Raw genomic sequence first — 18,101 nt, forward strand, 5'->3', positions numbered from 1 at the left:
CTTCCAAATGAGCTTATCAGCTTCTTGTTTGGAAGGGATGGGCATGGCTATATACCATTAAATTGTTATGCAATGTGTAATTTTGACTGATGAACCCTCTGTATTTGCGAAAGCCAGTCGTCCATTTAATATACTATCTGAAGTAGATGGTTGAGCTGGAGATTCTTTTGAGAAAATAGGAATCGAGCTAAAATTTATCAAATATTTGGTAGGTCCAAAAATGAGTTTCCATTGGATTTGAAAAACCACCATCTGCAAAAGAGAAGGGCAAGGAAATACAGCTTAATGAAAAAGCCATGCCCCCAAAGCCTACTGCACCAGCATCGGATCAGGGTGTGAAAAGCTCGAAAAGCCCCAGCACTGCAGGTCTCGAAAGCCTCCATGACCGCTTCAAAGAGAAGAAAGTGAATTAGAATTGGTCTTATTGAATCAATCAAGAAAAATGAAAATCAAGATTTGCTTTATCAGGTATCAAACGGGCTAGAAAGGCATATTTTGAATATAAAGGACGTTCCCAACAATCCACAAGAATATCATACCCAACTATGAACCATACAAGCATGTCCTCTATCACCCCCCACCGTGCTTACGGCTCTATACCCCAACTACCAAGTCAATTTAGATAGTGTCTAAATAACAATGCTAGGTGTTCACCCCTACCTTCTATTTTAGTTGCCCCTCCTCTAGTTAGTGACTTCGCCCCCTTTCCAAAAGATTAAGAATCAGGAGCTATTTTAGACCAATGGGAGAGGGTGGAGGTGCAAGAGCAAAGTGAAAGGAGACTCACGATGGCACATTGGTCACATGCAACTAATTGGCTTCCTGACTCCATATTGGGGCTAACAAGGCAATATCACGTTCCTGCCCCACACAGCTCACAGGCACTACCTACCCTTCTTGCATTTGTTTTCTTTCAACTTGAGCAGTTCTAGGCCAGAAAGCAGGCCTTAAGAGGGCACCCTAGCTAGATTCACTCCTGGATTTCCCATCTGGTAGGTTCATTTCATCAACCTCCTATTTAACGGGTTTAGAAAGCTAGTTGGGGATCCGAAAAAGTATGCTTAGGCAGTTACTTCACTGAGCACAATAGAATGAAGAGGAATTCGTTTCATTTCAAATATTTCTTCTTATTGAAGAAAGAGGTTGGGAATCCATCCGGGCCTGGTGCCTTATCTAAATTCAGCAATGAGAAGCATAATCTTTCAAAGGAACAGCTTCTACGATGATAGATAGGGGTCAGGTTTGGCACCGAAGAACTCTATATAGAGTTAGAAAGGAGGTCACGCCAAGTCAATGGGAGTAATCGTTGCACGAATACATGGCAGTCATGGCTCTTTAGCTAATAAAACCTACAATCTTTGACATTGACGCACCAAACTAGATTACTTGTATAACTATCTAAGAATTTAAAGCTCTTATACCATTCACAAATATCCTTTAGCTGCTCCCTTGTTAAGGTATAAGATGCTTTCGACTTCAAAAAATTTTCAGGTGACACCTCAACCAGCTCTAATAGAGGATGCTTGCATATGTTCTTCATATCTGCTCGAGCCTTGAGATTGTCCTTCATCTTGCCTTTGACATCCATAACAGTATAGAAAACTTTATCGAATATATTTTTCTCAATATGCATGACGTCAAGATTATGACAGATTAAATTGGTGGACCAGTAGGACAATTCCCAGTAGATGCTTCGCTTTACCCAGTTATGAGTTGTACCAAACCTCCAAGGCTTTTGCTTGTCAAATTCAATGCTAAACGGGACTTTATCCAATTGGGATACCCTCTGAAATACTTCCATACCATTGAGAAGTTGGGGCCTTGGACGCCAGCAATGACTCGAGGCCTGGACATGCAGGACACACCCAGATCCTATGTTTGCAATGCTGCCCGGCACCTTCCCTCGATCTGAACACTCTACATATCCAGACTCAAGTTCTGTATATCTAATTAATTATTAAATAATTAATTAATTAATTATCTAATTAATTAAATTAAATTAATATTTAGTGTCATCACTAGCCATCACTAATGCCGTCACTAATAGTAGACAACATTAGCCATCGCTAATATCGTCGCTAACACTCACGAAAATACTCACAAACGTGCTGATGCGGGGATGGATTGCGGGGCAGGGCCGAGGCGGCTGGCTCAAGGCCTCAGGCTGGGGTCGGCGAGGCTGGGGCAAGGGCCGTGGGGTTGGGGTCGGGGCTCGGCGGCCGGTGGAGTCGAGCTGCGAGCTGGAGGCAAGGGGGCAGCGGGGGTTGGCAGGGCTAGGGCAAGGCTGCAGGCCGCTAGGGGTGGTGGGGCAGAGGCAGGGCCGTGGGCTGGGGGCGGCGAGGCCGGTAGGGTGGGGCCATCAGGGGCCATGAGGTAGGGGCCGCAGGGTCGACGAGGTCTGCTCGAGGTCGGGCTGGTGCAAGGACAGGGCCAGCAGGGTCGCAGCGGCCATGGGATGCCGGAGAGGGGGGTTGGGGGGCAGGAACGGGAAAGAATGAGCGGGGAGAAAGAAAATTTTCAATTTTATAAAAGGTGGACTATTAGAGACGATAAACATGCCGTCGCTAATATCGTCGGTGACGTATTAGCGACGAAAATTTTCATCGCTAAAAATAAAAATCCATCACTAATACTTTTATCAAATTTTTAAAATATTTTTTTTAAAATTATTAGCAATGGCAAGCACCCTGTCACTAATACCGTCGTTAATAAATTAGCGACAGTATTTTAAAAACCATCGCTAATAATCTCTCGATACCTTTACAAATGATTGAATATGGTATAATTTTAAAATTTAAAGCTCATCTTCGTCATTCATGATCTAAATAATTATCGTTAGAGTATCATCACAAAAATCATCTCGATCCGACAGTCCTAGTTATATCGATCAATAAAATTTGATTTCGACGGTCATAAATGACTGCATGATGATCTGATAGATAGAGACCACCGATGGATCTAAAAATTTACAATAATAATTTCAATGATATTTGTATCATACTATCAAAATTTTACTTCAATCAGACATCATTATCATAGTCAATTTAGTATACGATGATTTCAATCATTAAATAAAAAATAAGTAATCAAAAAGCCAAATGACATCCTATTAAGATAATTTTTTAGATAAATGATCTTTATTACTACTTTAATCATTTATACGATAGTGATCATAAAATATAAACTATATATATACGAACCATCTATGTTAAGTAGATCTTACAAAAGCACAAGTATAATTATTTAAGAATTTTAAGAATGAGTAGCAAGAGACATATAGTTTTGGATCATTTATATATATGCATTTTAAATTTTATGATCATCATCATATAAATAATTAAAATAATATTAAAAAATATTTATTTAAAAAATTATTTTATAATCAGATGTCGTTTAGTCTTTTGATCACTTATTTTTTATTTAACGATTCAAATCATCTCATGCTAAATTGACAATGATAATAATATCCGATTGAAGTAAAATTTTGATAGTATGCTACAAATATCATCAAAATCATCATTGTAAATTTTTAAACCTATCAATTATCTCTATCTATCAGATCATCACGTGATCATTTGTGACCGTCAAAATCAAATTTTATTGATCGATATAGCTAGGGCTATCGGATTGAGATAATTTTTATGACGATACTTTAATGATAATTATTTAGATAATGAATGATGAAGATAGATTTTAAATTTTAAAACTATATCATATTTTAAAAAATAAAAAAAATATATTTTATATTGAGTATTAGCGATAGTAATCACCATCGCTAATACTCTTTCTACTGTCGCTAATAATTTTAATAAATATTTTTTTAAAATTTTTTTATGACAGTAAATGCCGCCTCTAATATATCGTCACTAATGATCATTAGAGACGACAATTACCATTGCTAATACTCTTTTCACCATCTCTAATAATTTTAATAAATAATTTTTTTTCTTTTTTACGATAACGAAGTCATTTCTAATAGTGTTGTCACTAATAATCATTAGCGACAAAATTCTATTGCTAATACCATTTACACCGTCAGTAAATTTAATATTAACGATAATAAGAATGCCATTTCTAATAGCCATCGATAAAATAATTATTAGCGATGGAATCATTGTCGAAGGTAATATCGTCGCTAATAAAAATATTAGCGATGGCAAAAATACCATTGCTAATGACTGTCACTAATACCTTAATTTTTTATAGTGACATCAATAATTTTTAATATTTATTGGTAACCACCGACGCCTTTGTGCATTACTAAAATAGGGCAAACAGTTGACACTTTTTAAAAGCATCGATAACATTTAATGGTTTGTTGATGCACAAAAGCATCAGAAAGGTTAGCATTGTGCACGTACCAATATTTTGAAGCATTGGCAATGGTATCCATTACTGATGCTTTAAAGTGTCAGCAGTGTTCTATTTTACAAAAAAAAATTAATCAAAAAATAATTATTAATCCATACAAACATATATAAATTTGTTGAAATTTTATAAGAAAATTCAAGCACCAACATAGTCACAATAAATACTCTACATAACATCATAATCAATACAAAATCTATCTAAAATTTATAAAAAAATTAAAGTACCGATACAAAGTCATAATAAACACTCCATATAACATAATAAAATTGTGATTACATGTTCATCATGTTCATGCATTACAACCCATAGCCCAAGAGTAGAAAGAAAAAACAATCTATAAAAGTCAAAAAAAATATAGAGACATTGAGCTATTAGTGATTCATAGGAGCATGATCATCATCGACTCTACAACTGCTGGAACTATTTGAAGCCTACAACAAAGATATAAGAAAACTTTAGTAGTTAAAAATATAAAAATCATAATATAAATTAAATGATTAGGCATATGAAACATAAAAATATAGTAAGATATGTAACCTAGAAGAGTCCACAAATATCTATAATGCAGATGTCAACTGATCAATCTGAGACCTCATGGTAGATATCACTATATCATAGCTCTGCCTCATCACCTCCATCCATGCCTCCATCTGCGCCTCCAACTGCTTCTCAAGTTATGCCTCCATTTGAGCCTTGAGTATATGAATATCCTTATTATTAGGGCTCTTTCTAGCATCCTAAGTATATCGGCATATGTCAAATAACTGAGTAGGGGTGGCTTCAACTCCATAACCCCTCATCTGGCCATAATGGTCCAGTCTCAATAGCTCTATCATACCTAGACCTCAATATGACTGGCCTCCGTAGATGTTGTAGATTTGTCGATATACTCTGCAATAAGAGATGAAGCTCTGTCATCATATGGCTCTCTGTCATATCAATAGATCCACAACACCATCAAGTATTAGGTAAATTTTTTTTTGGTATCATCGAAATTTTTTTATTTGCTCTAGAGCAAATAGATCCTAACATGTCCATGGGGACAAGATCTTGGAGACATGAAAATTTCTAGACTTCAATATCAAGGACCCCATCAATTTAACAACAATGATCAACGTGTATTTCTGAATCATGACATGCAATAGCATTCATAAAAAGTCATTCATCATGTAATGATTGCATTCAAGAATAAAGGTTAGAAATTTAACAATATAATTACTACATGTAATTTATTAGCCAATAATTTCAATCCCATCATTATATACTACTTACCACCAAAGTCCACTATACCGATATCGGAGCTCGTACCGATGCCCGATCGATACGATACGGTATCAATACTATACCGTACCGATACACGATACACTCTGACATACCAGTTCGATATCGATATAATTTTTTTTATTTTTTTTGGATCTTCAAGCTATTAATTCATAAATACAACCTTAAAATTATATTATATTGCATATTATTGATATATTTGGGTTCAATTTTTAAGTTCGATAGCGGCATAGGAACTTTTGATCCAAAATTTTAAATAATATTTATTTACATTATATTACAACTATATCATTCTAAAATTAAAAAAATATATATATAAATATACATTAAAATATATCTAAATTTTTAAAGTACAAAGTATAAAAAATGATATACTAACCTCAAGATCTGCTCTACATTTAATATCTCATAGAGTGTCTGTGATGCTCGTAGATATCTGGATCGTTAGCCTAATCTGGAGGAACATCAGTCCAATCCTCTAATCAAGATACACTGTACTCCTGAATATTCATCTCATAAGGCATCTCTGGATTGTAAGACATCTCAGATCTCTCACTCAAATTCTAACTCTGAAAAGTATCTTCGGGATGATGATATGACTGTGAAAAAGCCCATCCAAATATGTCAACAGCAAAATCTGATCCGTAAGATGCTGCAGGCTGCATAAGGTAGTAATCACTAGAAGACGATGCTTCGGATGCACCATATCCATATGGACCATAAAGTAGCTATTGATAATAGGATCTATAATGCGAGAATGATCTAGATACATCTATGGATCCTACTCTACGTGCAAGATCATCTGCAGCTGCATCGTATGCTGGACAATCAGAAAGAGCTCGTCGTCTATATGAAATCAGCTCCTCATGGTCTCTATCGACTCGTCCACCATAGTCCTTATCTTGTGTGGTATGTGTAAACTAGGACTCATCGGTGAATTGAATATCACCCTGCGATTGTGTCTCATAAGCAGTGGTCTCCTGTTCTCCAGTTCTTGTCTGATCATCAGATCTATGACTACTACTACTAGTATCATCATCACTCTTTCTGATCTTCGAATCTGAGTCAGATAGCTTCTGTACTCTCGAGAGTGGTGTACGTACAACTGTCTTTTTTTCCCCCCTTGTATTCCTCTGTGACTGAGTTTTCTGTGATTGAAAGGATGGATGTGTTCTTGCTGACTGTCGATCTTGTCTAAACATCTGTCGCTCAAACCTCTGCGAGGACGTATCGAACATCAAGCCATGTGATGAATGAGTCCTCTGTGTCTCTTCAGGCTGTGGCTGATCAGCTAGAACCTTATGTGAAATATTTTTTTCTGTCCATTACCCTGGATCCATCCTGATCTTTCTAGCTACCATACTGGCTTGTCGTGGAGGGGATCCTAGCTCATCAAGCTCTAGCTCCTGCTGCTAACCTGCAAGCCATCTGATGATCGGATCGTCATCCTCGTCAGCATAATCATCTAGTGTCGGATCAGTATACTTCAGTTGTACTTCCTCTTGAATATATTTTAGCCTCAACCACAGATTATAGTGAATATATACAAGATCATTGAGGCATTTTTGTATCAGACGATTTCTCTGTGTGCTATAGATAAAGGTGAAAGTCGATCAATTGCACTCACAGCCACTAGCAAAGACTATCTGAAAAAGAATGTGGACAGCCACATCTCTCAAATATTTCACGGACATTCCAAAATGAAACTACCATTCAGTTGCAAAAATAAAATTACATATCAAATTTTATGATATTATTAGGCATTTGATGTCAATCTATGCTGTTTATTATTGATATATAATTTATCTGGATTTATCTACTTTTTGCTTATGATAGCTGATGAGACTCCAAAGTTGTCTGATCCCTCTCTAAACTATTTCATCTATAAAAAAATATATTTATTAAATTTATAAATATATCGTTGAGTACAGATTGAATTCAGTTGAATAATCACATCTATTTTAAACTAGCATACCTCTTACAGATACAATGATATAATATTTGGATCGGACACCATCTTATATATCACATTACGAAGAGCAGCAAGAAGCTCGTTATCTATATCTATCTAAAAAATGGTATACTAAAATCTTAAATTTAAATAATAAACTGTAGATAAATTTTATAATTGATTAAGTATACCTTTACAAGTACAAGAAAAAATATTTTAAAATATTCTTGAATCTATGCTTACCGACTAGATGCAAATCTCTACCCATCTGATAATTTCAATAGTGCTCAATGATGTTAATAAATTCTTGAGCATGCTTCTGATCATTCTCACTGATCTGTTTCTTTGCCTTCTCCATCATGTAATATAAGAAGCCCATCTGAGGATATTTTTCACTATCCATGATGCGAAGCACCACATATAATGGCTTAATAGCCTTCACTATCTTCTCAGCTGTCAGAATGACTGACTCATCATCAAGTTCTCTACATGACTTTCATCAGTGTTGGCCCTCGTATATCTACTCTCTTGCCACTCGGTACTAACAAATATCTGACGTAACACTGCTTTCTTCTGAAGAAAATTATCAAGTGCTATATAGTTGGTAGCAAATTGTGTGATATCTGATCTTAAGATCTTCCTCCCAGTATATGTCTGTATCAATGAAAGAATCCGTGTGTGATTGTAGATGAATCTGGTAATAGTCTGGACAATCTTCACTACCTGCTGCACCCTACGAATCTTTTCAATATCCATCAATATAAGATCAATGCAATATGCAGCACATGCGGTCCAGTATATCTGTAGTCGCTGCTCCATCAGCAACTCTCTGATAGCCTTATATTGTGGTCCATTATCTGTGATGACCTGTACGATATACTGCTCACCCACTGAATGAATCACCTCCTCCATCAGACTAAGAATATATGTGGCATCGTGTATCTAATCTGAAGTATCAATTGATTTGTGAAAAAATATTTTTCATCATAGTATGTCCAAAAATTAATGATGCTCCGTCTAGTAGGACCGGTCCAACTATCACACATCACTGTTAGTCTGTATGTAGGCCATTTATTCTTGCAAGAAGCAATCCATCTCTGCAGATCATCTTTGTTACTATCAAGAAGCTGACCATAAGTGTTCTTAGATCCTGATGGATCTACACCCTGACCGGCAGCCTCCATGGCTGAATAGCAGATAGATAGTAAGGATTATCTGTTGTATTTGCTGAAATATCGCTGAAATAAACTCATGATCCAATAGCTCGTCATATATCCTTTTTCTTATCTTTTTTCACCATAGTATCAATTCTCTGCTACTTTGAATCCTTACTGAAAAAAGCATGTGGATCCAAATCATGGATGGTGGCTCCTACTGGAATATCTCTGGACGACCTCCTCCTACTGCCAAAAGCTCCCAACAAAGATGAGATACTGTGTCTGCTCCCTCTACCATCGAATTTTCTGACTAAGGTAGTCCTTCTGAACTCGAATTCTTCCCCATCGATCATTGATCCTAACTCTGATTCATAGCATGATGGTCCAAATCACTTTCTATATCTGACCATCTCCTCTTGTCGGTACTGATCAGTCAAGCTCACTTGAATGGCAGCCTCAATCTGTGCCTCCTCATCATCTAGAAAGGAAGCCTCCTCTGACTCTTTAGAGTGATAAGAAGGTGGTTCTACAGCTCGACGGTCCACTTTCGTCCCCTTCTGCTTTACCCTTTCCTTCGTTGCTTTCGAATCTGTGAAGTGCTTCTTCATCAACTGTCGGACCTTCTGTGGATATTTTCGATACATAGACATATCGGGATAACCACCAGTCAGGTACTATTTCAACCTAGTCACCCCTCTTCTCTTGAACTCTGTGTTGCATAATTTGCATCTCCAATGATGTCGAGCCGAGAGTATCTTGCTATGATCCCAACCAATGTCACGTTCTGAATCTTTCTTCTTACTTATTTTTACAAGTATAATAAAATACGATAACTTTATAATTATTAAAAAATATTATATATATATTCAAAAAAATTTAATAATAATTTTAAAATTTATAAATTTAAAAAAGTATATTATATGCTTCAAATAATATTTTTGAATTAATTAAAATATAACACTATTTTTACATATTTTTTATTTGATAATATTTTTTATTATTTAAATAATTATAAAAATATTTTTTAATTTCAAAAATTTTAAAAAAATTTGAGGTTAGATTTAAGTAGCTTGAATCATTTTAAACATGATTCTAAAACTCTAATTTTTTATTTTTTTAAATTTATTTTTTTAATAATTTTTTATGAATAAATATATATAAATATTTAAAAAATTTATAATTAATAAAAATTAATAATTTTAGTGTCATCATACAGATCTTCCAAAGATCTATCATATATGATCAAATCATACCAAAATCATAAAATTTTGATATGATTTTCTCTTATTTTCATACTTCTTCGTTCTTATCTTTTTTTAACAATAAAAATATAAAAAATAAAATATTTACTAAAAGAATAATACATTATCTTACTTTCGATCAAAAATTAATATCTTTTCAAACCAGTATTATAATTTGATAGAATTTTTTTTTAATTTTTTTGACATCTCATGAGAGTCTCAAACAAGCTCGGGAGTTCTTCTCAAACTCTCAGGTCTCTCAGACAACGCACCTAGGCTGTCACTAAAAGATAGCCCAGATCCCACCCCACACCCCCCCCCCACTCTCCCCACGTGAAGAATGTCGGTACGGTTCAGTTCAATGTCGAATCGAACAGTACCGAGCCATACGCCCGATTTTGGATGGTATGACGCCGAATTGTGCCGAACCACCCGGTTCGGTGTAGTTCGGAGCTATTTTTCTAAAAAAATGGTTCAACCGAATCGACTAACCGTCGGTCTGATTCGGTACGCTCCATATCGGGCAGTTCAGCCCGATATGGTATTTCTTGCTTACCACTATTTTACAAAATCTATGATATTTACACCAATAACAAAAAATTCATGAGCTACCAAGCGCAATCTACAAGACTACAACATTGAAGAACATATGATCTAGAAATTTGAAAATTTAAAATTAACAATATGATCTAAAGCCAACAATAATAATACCATTTATTAGGTAATGAATGTGGTTCAAATATAAGAGGGCAAATTGAATTAGCCATACAAAGCTCCTCAGCAAACAATATGATATAACATCAATTACAAACCTTCGATTAGCTAATCAATATTTGGCACAATAAAAATGCTTTGTTTCCAAATATATATTTGTTTAATAAACAGATGATATAACTTTTATTGCTTCAATTTTTAAGTGTGGGAGTATGTAACTCAGAAGTCAAATAACTATAATAAGAATTGAGAATAAAGCTAGGGATAGCAAAATCGATCCAATCCGATAGGTATGCATCCTACCCAAACCTGGTCAAACTTGAAAAATAGGGTTTGATTGAGTTTGGGTAAAATTCGAAAACTATAGTATGGGTATGGGTAGTATTGTTTTCTATCCAAATTCGAATCCGAACCCGATCCGAATCTATGGGTATGGGTAATATTCGAATCCATACTCGAATATATATGTTTATAGTTCTGTTTTGGTAATTCTATTTTGATTGATAATATGCATAAAATTATTTTGATTATTTATATGTTCTATGTTGTATTGTAATTCTATTTCTGTATTTGATTTTTATAAATCTAGACTTATAAATTATGTTCTATGTTGAATTGATAATTTTATTTTGATTGATAATATGCATAAAATTATTTTGGTTGTTTATTTTTTTGGATATGGGATAAGCATGGGGTGGTTATAGGTTGGGTATGGAAAAATGGATTACCTGTGGGTATCTTCGAACCTGTTGGGTATGGGGATGGATATCTCTTTTCTTATCCGATCGAGTATCGGGTAGGATTTGGGTATAGGATATTAAGTTCAAATTTGAGGATGGATAGTACAATATCCGATCCAAATCCTATCTATTGCCATCCCTAAATAGAGCAATGGAGAACAAAGAGTGCTCAATCACCTTATTTGGGTGGAGATAGACCTTATCCTTGAAGAGGAGGATGATGCTGGCCTCATTGAGGACTCGAGCAAAGCTCACCTGACAAAAGAGAACAAATCATTAATAGTGATGAAGGTCCCCTAACAATATACAAATTCCTCTAGAGGAAGAGCAGCTTATCAGGTATGATTAGGATTTTGATCGGGAAGGTTTGTGTGGATGAAGTGAGTGTACAATTAGAAGTTATGGACATTGGAGGGTAGTGAGGTCGGAGGAGGAGGAGAGCGATTCGAGGAGGAGGTTAGGGTTTCGATGAGGGAGGCGAGAGGTAGCGACAGATAGTGCACAGATAGAGGAGGAGGAGGCATATCTTAGACTGATCAACGAGATCAACAGCGATAGCTATGATGATGGAGGAGGAGGAGGCACAGACAACAAGAGGTTCGAGTGGTGCATGGCGATCGGGGATTTGGATGAAGGTGAGAGAGCGCAAGGGGTGGTGGACTGATGTTGGCAAGAGATGGGAGGCCCGAAAGTCCACAGGATCAATGGCAATGAGGTTGAGAGTCGGCTATCAGGAGAGAAGGAGACTATGGTTTCCAATTAAGGACGGTGGGATGGGTATATCGGAGGAGTTGAATTTTAATGATGCATAATGGTCTCCATTAATGCTTTTGTGAGTCATAAATTGCCGACATTTTAAAGCATCATAAAAAGCCGATGCTTCTAAAAAGTATCAGTAGGTGCATACGCTATTTGAATTTTACCGATGCTTCCTATTAGCATCGATAATATTAGGTCGATATAACCCCTTTTTTGTATAGTGAGTTGAAAGAAATTGTTATCATGATGGTGTTTGAATCGAGTCTACGAAATTTAAATATTGATCAGTCTAAAAATTGCATATCTTGATATTTGTGCTCTTCTTTAGTTTAATTCTAAATAGTTGTAATTATTATTATGTATCATTTAATAACCTATGCTTGGTGTGTGTAAGGATTCTTCCTTGTTGTTAGCTCATGCTTTTTTTGACCTACTTTTTAGAGCCATAGGATGCTTAATACTTGACTAAGATTGGGGATCTACTAATGAAAAGTGGACAAAAAAATAAAATATCTTTAATACCAAAACTATCACACCCCAAACTTGTCACTTAGGTTGGCATATGATATAGCTGCATGTTATATAGAGTAGCCGCATCAAGCTACCGATTGAATAAAATTTCAATAACAGACTCAACATTTTCAGAACCAGACAAATAGTTTTAATCTTATTAAATAACAAAAATGATTAATTTGGTCAAGCTAGAGCTCGAGCAATAACCTAAGTAAGATCATTGCTCCACTAGGTTGGTGAGGATGAAGAACTTGTTTGAGCAAGTGTGAGCATGATCACTAGGGAGGATCCCAAATCGCCCCCATGCAGGAACAGTTAGCAAGGGTGTGCAAAATTGCTTGAAATCCTCACCCAATTCTTCTATTTATGTTCCTTCTCTCTCATTATTCTCCACCATCACCACCTTCATCCTCTTTCACCACCTCCCCTATTCCTCCATCAGCTTTTAAGCATGGACTTTAAGCCCCTGTCCATCAAATTTGGTGGGGTAATTAATGATCGAATTGCCTTATTTTTCTCCTATTTCAAAAATCAAGTATCCTTTCTCAGTGGATATCTCACCTTTTCTCTCTTTCTCTATGGCTGCCATCGTTCCCTCCTTGCCATCGTTCCCTCCTTAGGTGTGCTTACTAGACTTTGCTACTCAGTCAATAGTCAATCTTGAACTCATTATTCGGTCCCTGTTTCATAGTCAAGCCCTCTCAATTCCTCATCTCCATCCTTATATAAAGCTAAGTTTTTCTCCCTCCTCCCCTCCCTCTCTCTCTCTCTCTAGTAGAGCCTTCATTCTCAACATCCCTAGCGATCAAATGTTGGAGACGAATCATCGGACATGTAAGATCAGGATCCATCCAACAATAAGACCCTGGCTCTCTTCCTTTCCTCCTTCCCTTTGTCACACACAATCTAATCATGCCGGCTCCACATGGTTGCCGAGTCACTAATCTTCCTTATAGCCTCATAATTAGGCCCCCCTTGGTTCAATAGATATGTTTGACCCCCTCCATTTTCTCTCTGAGATACCATCTCTCCCTTTCGTATTCTATATATCTCTCTCTCTCTTTGTCTTTCTATTCACCTATTTAAAAAGTCTCTTTCTCTCACCTTCCCTCTCTTCTCCCTTTGACACCACCTCCTCTTCTAGATCTCCCATGATGGCCCTTCTATTGCCTGATTTTTATATAGCCTCCATGGATTTTGCCATCAACAACCCATCTAACATTTTTCCTACTCAAATTGAAGTTGTACGCCTCAATCTAGCTGGTTTATACTTAGATCTAAATGATTTTGGACTATTGAGAATCGCCACCTAGCTAGCTTTGTTTCATATTCTCTCTCATGTTTTATTTCCCCACTATTGCCTTTCATTCTCTCCAATTTTTCTTCCTAATAAAATGGTCTTAACTTGTGCGGGGTGCAATTGTTCAGACGAGGGGTCTAGTGTGGAATTTTATACTCAAACCCTTAAATTATGGTAAAATCCTAATCTCCTCATTTAATTAAGTTTAGAAAAAATAATTTGGATCAAGTTAAGTTAAGGAAAATATATGGATTAAAGTTAATTTTTTTGGATTTTGATGAGGACAACTAATTTCTCTAATTATTTTTAATTAACCAGATTTGTTAGAGGTACTCTTAAATGGTGGGTATCTGGTTGGACTTTATTACATGTATAGGTAAGAATCCCCTTTCATATTTATTTGTATTATGGTAAAAATTTTGATATGCCTGAATGAATCGTGTATAGATATCTTCGAAATTGTATGTACTAAGATGGGATTTTGCTATGATTTTGTATCTATGATATAACTGATACTTCAACATGACAAGTATAATGTATGAAGTTGATTCAATAAATCGAATCTAGCATAATCTAGTAGTTAAAGAAAGAGATTATTAGACTAGCCACATTAATGTGAATAGCCTCATCATGCTAGGAACAGAATAATGTAGATTGTTAGTCATGAGCTCTAATGTGATATTGCAAATAGTCTGTCTATAGGTAAAAATAGAATACTACGGATAGTCTTATTATGAGTAGAAATATGATATTATTAATTATTAATGATAAGTTGAAGTTTGATTGTGATTGATTTAAAGTCGAAAAGATAGTAGTATTTATTATGCAAACTCACGGATGTTTTGAGCCTAATTATGATAGTAATAAATTGTTTGTTTGATATGATGGTTGAAAGAAATTGTGATCAGGTGTTTGATTAATGCATTGAGTCCATGACAAGTAGATGAAAAATTCTAGAATATTGATTATGATGCTTCCAAAGTGATCAAGGAACCTTTATGTTTCTTATGATTAGTTCCATACAATACATCACAAATCATTTTGTTGGATCATATTGGTAATAGTTGCCATTGTTCTTATCATATAGGAGGATTAGGTGACTACCATCAAGCCGTCCATAAGCAGTATGCTTGAAACCGGATCGGATACAAATCAGATATCAGCATATCCATATGTTAGAAATCCAAATAGTTTCATACATAGATTTCAAAAAAAATTTTGAATAAATACGCAGCAAAACATATCTAGATTAACTCTTAATCTAACGTGCATTAGATCAAATTTATAAACTACCCATGCACGAATCTTATGACATAAATACAACATGCATAACTTGAAATTTAAAAACCATAGATCACATCTATGGTGTAGATCACATCTACCATAAAACAGAGATCAGATCTCAATATCTTTGCACGGATCGAAATACACCACAGCTAATGATCGTGGATTTGAAGGTTCTTTGAGCCATACACACATCCAACCTCTACAGGTATCCACACGAGGCTCTGATCCGATCAAAGATATGGCGATCTTATCGAGGTGCTAGCTCCCTTATAGAGATCTTCTCTTGATGACTAATCTGGCTCCTTCTTTAGATCTTTCGGACTCTTTCAGGAGGAGATGAAGGACTTGGAGGGAGAAGAGAGGTAGAGGAAGACTCTCAAGAATACTCTCTCTCTTCCAAAACCCATGCCTAGACTAAAGCCTTATAACCCAAGGACTTTCTTCTCAACAATATGGAGTCGCCCAACCCTTGCACACGCCAAACCCTATTTTCTCTCGAAAACACAATGGGATATCAGATATCTCATGATAATCCTCTCTCTATTTCAGCACCAAAAGAGAGAGCTCTTTATGGTCGGCATCCAAGGTGGTTTGGACGAGAACAAATTCTCATCCTGATAAAGATTAGGTTTCAAACTTGAATTCAAATCAAGTTTGAATTCAAACATGAAACCAACCTTATCCTTATCCAAGAGGAGAGAAAGGAGTGGGCGACAACACTCATTTTAGCGTGCAAATCCGCATGCCAAAATCAAATTTGCATGAGTTGGTGTGGGGACTTAGGTAGTTGGTGCATGGGATGAGTCCAATCTAATTTGGACTCAAGGTTCATCCAATTTTTGATCCAAACCAAATCTCATTTAGTTAGACCCAAATAGATGAATGAACCTAATCAAATTAGATATCAAATCAGATCCTAATCTAAGTAAGATTTAACTGAACTCAAATCCTAATCAAATCAGAAATCAAATTTTCTTGCAATTGAGTTATCTCATAATTTAATCAGGCCAAACCCAATCCAAGTTAAACTAAATCCAATTCAATTAGACTTGATCCGAACCTCATTGCTCAATTAAATTGAGCTAATTAACAATCAATTGCTAATTAATTCTCCTATAATTCACTAACTTTCAGTGAATTATTTTATTATAATTTTTGTATTAAGGTTAATCATCAATCATATTGACGATTATACCCTTCTACGATTCATAATCGTCGATCAACCATATAATCAGATAAGAACCTCTTTTATGTATGACCCCATATATTCTATTCTATCTGGTAGTGAGATATACTATGATCTCTATCATAATATCTTCAAAAAATTTTTTGATGGGTTGAAACAATTCAACTCAACCCTTCGAGGGTCATCGATCATCAAGATGATGCTCGACGAATCCCATAATTCACCAATGATACCTAGCAGTATGCAGTGACAATCCAGCAAAATGAAGTATTGAACCTCTAAGTGCAGTTACCATATGATTCAGTCTTTCTATCATAAGTTCCGACTTGACGGAGGTCATGGAGAACTCATCAAACCCTATCGTCAGTCATATGCCAAATTGACTTGATTCGAGTTAACTTGTAAATTCTATGGAAACTCTTTTTCACTATTCATACTTGCTTCGATCGAAAATTTTCTGAACTCAGTTTTGCGAATCGCATAAAACTACTTTTCTACTAAAGTCGATAGATTTTATTTAGGTGCATCCTACTCCTAATAGCGAACCTGAACCTACTGAAGCCAACATACACCGCAAGATCCCAAATAACTAGGGATCAAGTTTAGGCACAGTCAAACCCAGTAGCCTCACTGTGAATAGCCAATACAGCATAAATCAAAAGACCACTCACACCATTGTAGCATCGAGAAGACCATTGACGAGTGAGTAGTCATCCAAGTAGTTTCTCATGTTGGTCATGCTTAGTGTAAGTTATTCTCTAACAACCATCTGCACTCTCATCCTCATATCCTCACACTACAGATTTGAAACTCATCTGTCCGAAAGAAAGGTGATCCATGCATCGATCTAACTAGATCGATCACTATCCTTCATGTTGATCCTCCAATTATGAGTATTTAGAAATCAACTACTAATAATGTATGTCTCAAATTTTTAATACTTTGAGAATATACAAAATCATCTGTTAACTTTTAGGATAAATCATGGATACATAAAACATGATTGAAAATAAACTTATCTTTTATTAATAATAAATATTTTACAAGTATAAATTTATATCATGAAATTTTAAAATATATCAACCAATAATTGATTTTTAGAGCACAAATCCAACGCCATATTTATTTTTTTTTGTTTGACTAATATAAATTTGGATACGGTTATTATTTGAATGGAAAAATTCATATTCATATTTGTTTTAAATGGATATGGATACCATTCGGATATTGAAAGTATTAATATAATGACGGATATAACCTATATAATTAAACTTTATGGCTATAGAATAAAAAATATTACTAAATAAATGATAAATTAAATTAATAATATATTTATATAATTATATATATATTTTAAAACTTAATAGATATTATATAAAATTATATAGAATTATATGTAGATTCAAATATCCGGATATGTATTGAATAGTTATCTATCTATATCTATATCTATTTTTTTATAGATATAGATATAAATATGAATATTAATTAAAAAAATAATAAGAAATACTTAATTAGGTTTAAACTTAAAAGTAGCTACTTACTTAAGTTTCAAGTAAAAAATCTTCTTTATTTAAAATATAACTTAAAAACAACTACCC

This window comes from Elaeis guineensis, chromosome 2 (genome assembly GCF_000442705.2).
Source record: "Elaeis guineensis isolate ETL-2024a chromosome 2, EG11, whole genome shotgun sequence".
Lineage (NCBI taxonomy): Eukaryota > Viridiplantae > Streptophyta > Magnoliopsida > Arecales > Arecaceae > Elaeis > Elaeis guineensis.